This window comes from Crocodylus porosus, unplaced genomic scaffold (assembly GCF_001723895.1).
Source record: "Crocodylus porosus isolate Cpor-Errol unplaced genomic scaffold, CroPor_comp1, whole genome shotgun sequence".
In the NCBI taxonomy this organism is placed as follows: domain Eukaryota; kingdom Metazoa; phylum Chordata; order Crocodylia; family Crocodylidae; genus Crocodylus; species Crocodylus porosus.
Window position 1 is genome coordinate 1,953,691 of NW_017728938.1, and position 6,631 is coordinate 1,960,321.

Here is a 6,631-nt window from a genome sequence, read left to right on the forward strand (position 1 = left end):
GGATGCTTTGCCCCAAAGTTTGCCTCCTGAGCTTGTCAAAGTCAGCTCTCCTGAAGTCAAGAACTTCCACGTTGCTGACTGACTTGCCAGCTTTACGGCGGATGGTGAAGGTGATCAGCTCGCGGTCGCTGTCACCCAGCTTCCCATTGATCACTAGGTCGCCGATTAGGTCATCCCCTGTAGCCAGTACCAGGTCGAGCAGCACTTTACCTCTCACTGGCCCATAGGTTTCTTGAGTCAGGTAGAGGTCATGCACGCACGAGAGGAAGCTTTGCACCCACTTGGATTTTGCTGAGTGATCCTCCAACGAAATGTCTGGGTAACTGAAGTCACCCATGACATCCATGGTCCTGGAGCGTCCTCAGCCAGTTCCCGGGCGAACTCCTGGCCAAGCTCTTGACTTTGGGTGGGAGGTTTCATAGTTTCTAGGGTCGGAAGGGACCTGAGCAGATTGAGTCCAACCCCCTGCCATGGCAGGAAAGAGTATTGGGGTCAAATCACCCCAGCAAGGTGTACATCTAGCCTCCTTTTAAAGACCCCCCGGGTAGGAGCCTGCACCACCTCTCTTGGAATTTGGTTCCAGGTCCTAGCCACCCTGACAGTGAAGTAGCGCCTCCTGATATCTAGCCTGAATCTACCTTCCGCCAGCTTGTGACCGTTATTCCTGGTTTCTCCTGGCGGTGCTTGGGGGAACAGGGACTTCCCCAATGCTTGCTGGTCCCCCCAACTAGTTTGTAACAGGCCACTAGATCCCCCCTCAGCCTTCTCTTGTGAAGGCTGAACAGGTTCAGGTCCCGTAACCTCTCCTCATCGGGCCTGCCCTCCTGCCCCCGATTGGCCTTCCTGACTGCATCCCCACACTGCCGGCTCATGTTCATCTTGGCATCAGTGACGACTCCAAGATCCTTTTCTGCCTCTGTATTGACAAGAAGGGAGTTCCCCAACCTGTAGGTATGGTGCCAGATGTTCCTCCCCAGGTGCATCACTTTGCACTTGTCAGTGTTGAATCCCATCCTATTCTCATCCGCCCACTCCTGTAACCTGTCTAGGTCCAATTGCAGCCTATTCCTTCCTTTTAGTGTGCCCACTTCCCCCCACATCTTAGTGTCATCAGCAAATTTGAACAAGGTGCTTTTTACCCCCTTGTCCAAGTCACTGATGAAGATGTTGAACACTGTGGGCCCGAGGACCGAGCCCTGGGGGACCCCACTGCCCACATCCCTCCAGGTCAAAAATGACCCATCCACCACCACTCTCTGGGGACCCAACTGACTGTGTGGGTGTTGACACCACAGTCCCCCAGTTTCTTAATGAGAATGGGGTGAGAGATAGTGTCGAAGGCCTTCCAAAAGTCCAGGAAGACTATGTCCACTGCTACCCCTGCATCTAAGGATTTGGTAATCTGGTCACAGAAGGCCACCAGGTTGGTCTGACAGGACCTGCCACTAATGAACCTGTGTTGGTTGCCCCTAAGCATAAGCTCCCCTGCTGGCCCCTCGTGGACATGTGCCAGGAGAATTCTCTCAAAAAGCTTGCCCAGGATCGAGGTAAGACTAACTGGTCTATAGCTTCCCGGGTCCTCCTTCCTCCCTTTTTTGAAGATGGGAACCACATTGGCCCTCTTCCAGTCCTCTGGCACCACATCAGAGCACCATGAGTGCTTGTACAGCCATGCCAGGGGTCCCGCAATGACCTCAGCTAACTCCCTTAGTACTTGGGGGTGGAGATCACCTGGACCAGCTGATCTGAATACATCCAGTCCTTCCAGAAGTTCCCTGACTAGTTCGTCACTAAACTTTGCCCTAGGTGCGCCTCTTCTGGGACCTGAGGGGGATTCAGCAGGGGGTGACTGTTCCGGTCCCTGCTTAGGAAAATGGAGGCAAAGAAATCGTTAAATATGTTGGCTTTGTTGTCTGGTGTGACAACCAAATTTTCTAGTGTGTCCTGCAGGGGCCCCACATTACCCAGCACCTTCTTTTTGCCCCCTGTGTATTTAAAAAAGGACTTCTTCTTGTCCTTCATCTGGGAAGCTCTGTAGTAGACTCCCACCGTTGTGTCCCCTGTGCCATGTTCCCCACGGATTTTAACCCATAGGGTCTCCAGTTGTCCACCCTGGTCGCCAACATCAGCTTGCAGGGACGTGTAGCTTTCCTTAACATAGAGAGCTATACCCCCACCCCTTTTATCTACACGATCCCTCCTGTACAGGGTATAGCCATCTATATCCATGGTCCAACCACAGGTAGAGTCCCACCAGGTTTCTGTTAGCCCTATGACGTAATAATTATTTGCATTAAGCAGGAGAGCAAACTCCTCCTGTTTATTCCCCAAGCTCCTGGCATTTGCGTACAGGCAAGCATGTGTCTCCTTGGAGGCTCTTGCCTTGCCCACAGATTATACCAGGGCTGGGGCAGGGGTGGGCTCTCTTACGAGCCTTGGCCTCCTGGCTTTGCAAGGGTTGCTCAGCGGGCCAGCAGTGGCAGTAGTCCCCCGGTCCCTCAGTGGGCTTAAAGCCCGGTGGAGCAGGTCAGCCAGTCTGGCTGAGAAGAGCCTCCTCCCCAGGGGAGAGAGGTAGAGGCCATCTCTTCCCAGCAGCTCGCTGCCTCTCTCACCAAAGAGTGGGCTGTGGTCACGGAAGCCAAAGCCTTCCTGATGACACCAGCGCCGCAGCCTTTGGTTCACTATGTAGCTCCTCCTCTCCCTCCTCAGCCCATACCCAGAGACTGGGAGGATCGAAGAGAACACCACCTGTGCTCCCAGACCCTTTAGCCCCGCTCCCAAATCCCTGTAGCACCTCATGACCTGGCTGGAAGCGCTCCAAGCAGTGTCACTGGAGCCCACATGAGTAAGGAGCATGGGATAGTGGTCTGTGGGCTGCAGAAGCTTAGGGATCCTCTCTGCAATGTCCCAGATGCGGGCCCCTGGGAAGTAGCAGACTTCCTGGGCTAAGGGGTTGGGGCAGCAGATTACCACCTCATTCCCCCTCAGGATGGAGTCTCCCACAACAAACACTTTACGTTTTGTCTTCGGGAGAGTGGGGACGGTAGCTGCACTTGAGACTGTGCTGCCTGCGGGAGCTGGCAACTCAGCAGCAAGAGGTATGTACCTGTTGCTAAACTCCGACAGGGCAGGGGCCTTGGTGCGGCAGGCCTTAGGGCCCTTGACCACGTTGGTCCATGCCCCTGACTGGACATAGTGAGATGTCCCGGAGTCTTCCTTTGTCCTGGAGGGAGACCATAGTCTACCCTCCAGCTCCCGGGGGAGAAGGGCCTGGCAGCAGGAGTCTGTCTACCCTAGGGGGCTCGCAGGCCAGGCCTCGGGTCCTCCCGCTCGCCCTCCTGCACAAACTCTGTGCTAACTCACGCGTCAGCAGACAAGCGCGCCTGTTTGCGCAGCCTGTTCACGTCGCTCCCTGGGGGGCTGGGCGAAGTAGGGGCCCCGGCGGGGCCCTACCCAGCCCGGCTCCACTGAAGGAAAGTACAAGTTTTATGAGACAGTTAAGGACAAAGTTAAAATAAATCTAAAATGCAAAAGTACAGACAAGCAGAAGATAGTATTATGCAGAGTTCAAGGGAAAAAAAAGAAAGTGGTGAATGATTACACAGAAATGAAGAAACACAAGATTGCCAGAAACAAAGGAACTGCTAGAGAATGAAAGAAAGAGAAGAAAAGAACATAACCCTAGACTATGTCCACAAGAGTCTTAAGGGAGCACTGCTGATGGAAAATAACTATCTGCCTTTATGTATCTTTTAGGGGACTGAATGCATTTTTAAATGTTAAACCTGTTATTTGATAAGTTGCATTCACTAATAAATACAGCTAAAAAAAGATGAAGAGAAGCTTGTACTCCTGCTGCCATCAAGCACAGAGGCCAATGTTTGCTCCTGACTTACTCCACAGTTAAAGCAAGTCGTTAAGAAGCAACACATGCTACCCAGTCAAACATGGCAAATGGAGTCAGATACCTCAAGGCTAGAATGCCCATCAAGACAGTTTTACCCATGGAGTACAAGCTAAGGCAGGGGTTGGCAATGTTTTTGGGCAGAGTGCCAAAACACCCACAACCTTGACTTGAAAGACATTAGCGTGCCACAGGCAGATGGTAAGGGAGTCACGAGGGGCCCCATCTTTGTTGTGGCAGCACAGCCCCAGCTTCTTCCCTGCCATCTGCCCCAAGGTGCACGTGCCAAGCAAAATGCCTTCCTGTGCCATGCTCTGGCATGTAAGCTGGGGATTGCTGCGAGGTGAGCAAAGGACTTTACAACACAAAGGAGCATAGGGCCATATGCAACTTCCAAAGCAGTTCTCCTATTCACTGCTAAAGAGCCAGTCAGAGGAAAGAGTACTTAGGTAAAACATGAACCATCTGCTACAAAGCCCTATTAATGGGGGCCTTGCAGTTCAAAAACATTCTCTAAGTCACTAGACCAGTGGGAACCCTGTAACCTTCCAAGTGCCACTTCCAACCTTTTCCCTGATCTGATGACACCCTGCTTTCTGCTCCCTGCCCAATCTGCTACTGTGCTGCATGTCTCCTCCCCAGTCTTCCCTGTACCAAATACACAGATACTGCCTGACCCATCAGTGGAACTTGTGCTGTAGTTTGGGCACCCCTGCACTAGACTATGGATAGTTCAGACCTGGCCTGGAGGGACTCTCTCTTCTGGAGATATTGGAGTTATTCTGACTTGGCTCCATAGCTAGGTAATAATGCAGATGATATGGAACAACTGAGGGACACTGATGGGGCTTTTGTGATGTAAATGTGCGTTCTGCCAGGATCCAAAGAGAAATTACCAACTCATTTTACAGTTATCACAAATTTGTCAGATGGTAATCTGCAAATTACTGCTGATGCAATGTATCTAGAACCACAGATGTCCAGGTAACAGTAGTACCTTTAGTTCAGAGTATACCTCTGAACTGGAGATAAAAGCCTCTGCAAACCATAAATCTACTTCCACAGTGCAAGTTAACACAAGTGTAAACACCATACTCTTTTTCTATGGGACTGAGCCAAATTTTGCTTCATAGCATTAGGAGTACATCAGTTGATAACACACAAACACCAGAGCTCTATGCACAAGCAGAATCCCTCACGCCTGCAGAAGTGAGGAAGGGCACTTTTTATCCCAAAGCTTGTCTAATACCTCCTCTACACCAGAGCTGGTGCAATAAAAGATATCACCAGACACAGTCCCTACTGCTCAGAAGTTCCCTAGACCATCATAGCTAAACCAACACTCCAACCTTGCTTAGATCTGTAATAACTTCAAGGAGACCTACAGCACCAGTACCTACTATTCAATGCCACCAACTGCTACTACAACCATACACTGAACTTATGATACAAAAGCTAAATGTTGTTGCCCCTAAAACAAGAAGTAAGATAAGTGTAACACTGCACCAGGCTCAGCAGGAGGTATGAGTCCATCATACTGCAACTAAGAAGTCAAATCTGCCATGCACCAGAGATAAGATTAAGAGTTTCTTGTAACAGTTAGTGCGGTGGTAGGCATGCCTAACATCAGCATAAACAAACTCTCTCCATACAGCCTCATTTCAGAAGAGAAGCCACATGTGAACAAAGCTTAACTGCACATTTCTTGGTACCTATGGAGAGACCTGGTTTACCGGCTTCTGCTGATGCAAGTGGAACCCAGGGGCAACATGTAGGGGGTGCACGTGAACCACCTACAAAAAGGTGCCGCTGACACTGTTGGTGGCACCTGTGGGCAGTTGCCACTCGCCACCCTGCCACAGACACTGCTGGCAGTGTCTGCAATACCTGCTACCCGTTGCTGATGGTGGCTGATCACCAACCCTTGGTTGGTGCTCGCCACCCAGCCCACTCCACCACCGACAGTGCCGGCAGCATTTGCAGGAACTCCCCCACGCTCCTACTGCCACATTCCCGCCGCTGCTGTGCTCCCCCAGCCGCAGCTAGCACACGTTGCTCATCGTGGCACCTCATGTAACTTAAGCCTGGCTCGGGGACACAAAACAAGGGAGAAGCAAGTGATTCGGGCTTGGCAGAACAGAGGGGCATGGAGACAGTACCTCAGTCAGACCACCAGACATTGTGCCTCCCAGCAAACTGGGCAGCTCCCCTGCAGCCACCTATGCCAGTTGGTTCAAGTGTACCCAGGCTGCTTGCAAGGGGGTGCCCACCAGTGCCAACTACAACCTGGGGAACAAGGCACAAGCTGAGGACCCTGACAAGCTGCAAAGCACCCAGCTTTACCAGCAGGGAAACAGCGCCATCCTACAGGAAGAGGCCTGGTGGAGGTGGCTCAGTTCAACCCAGTCAGCATGACACTAGCATGAGATGCAGCTCCTCTTCCAGGAATCACTGACGCACAGGAACCAGGGGAGTCCGGGGCACCCGCTCCACGGAGGGGAGCAGGACGCTTTGACAGAGAAGCCGCATCTTCCCCACCGAGAGCCGCAAACGGCTCCAGCCGGGAGGACCCGCAGGGGCTGCAGGGCCCCAACGGGGGCGCTCATCCCCCGCGCGGCCCCCCCCCGCACCACGACCTTGACACTGCGGCGAGCTCGGGCCAGCCCCACTCCCTCCGGGCCCGCCGCGCCGCGGGCCCCGCTCCGGCACCGCCCGAACCCCGCGCTT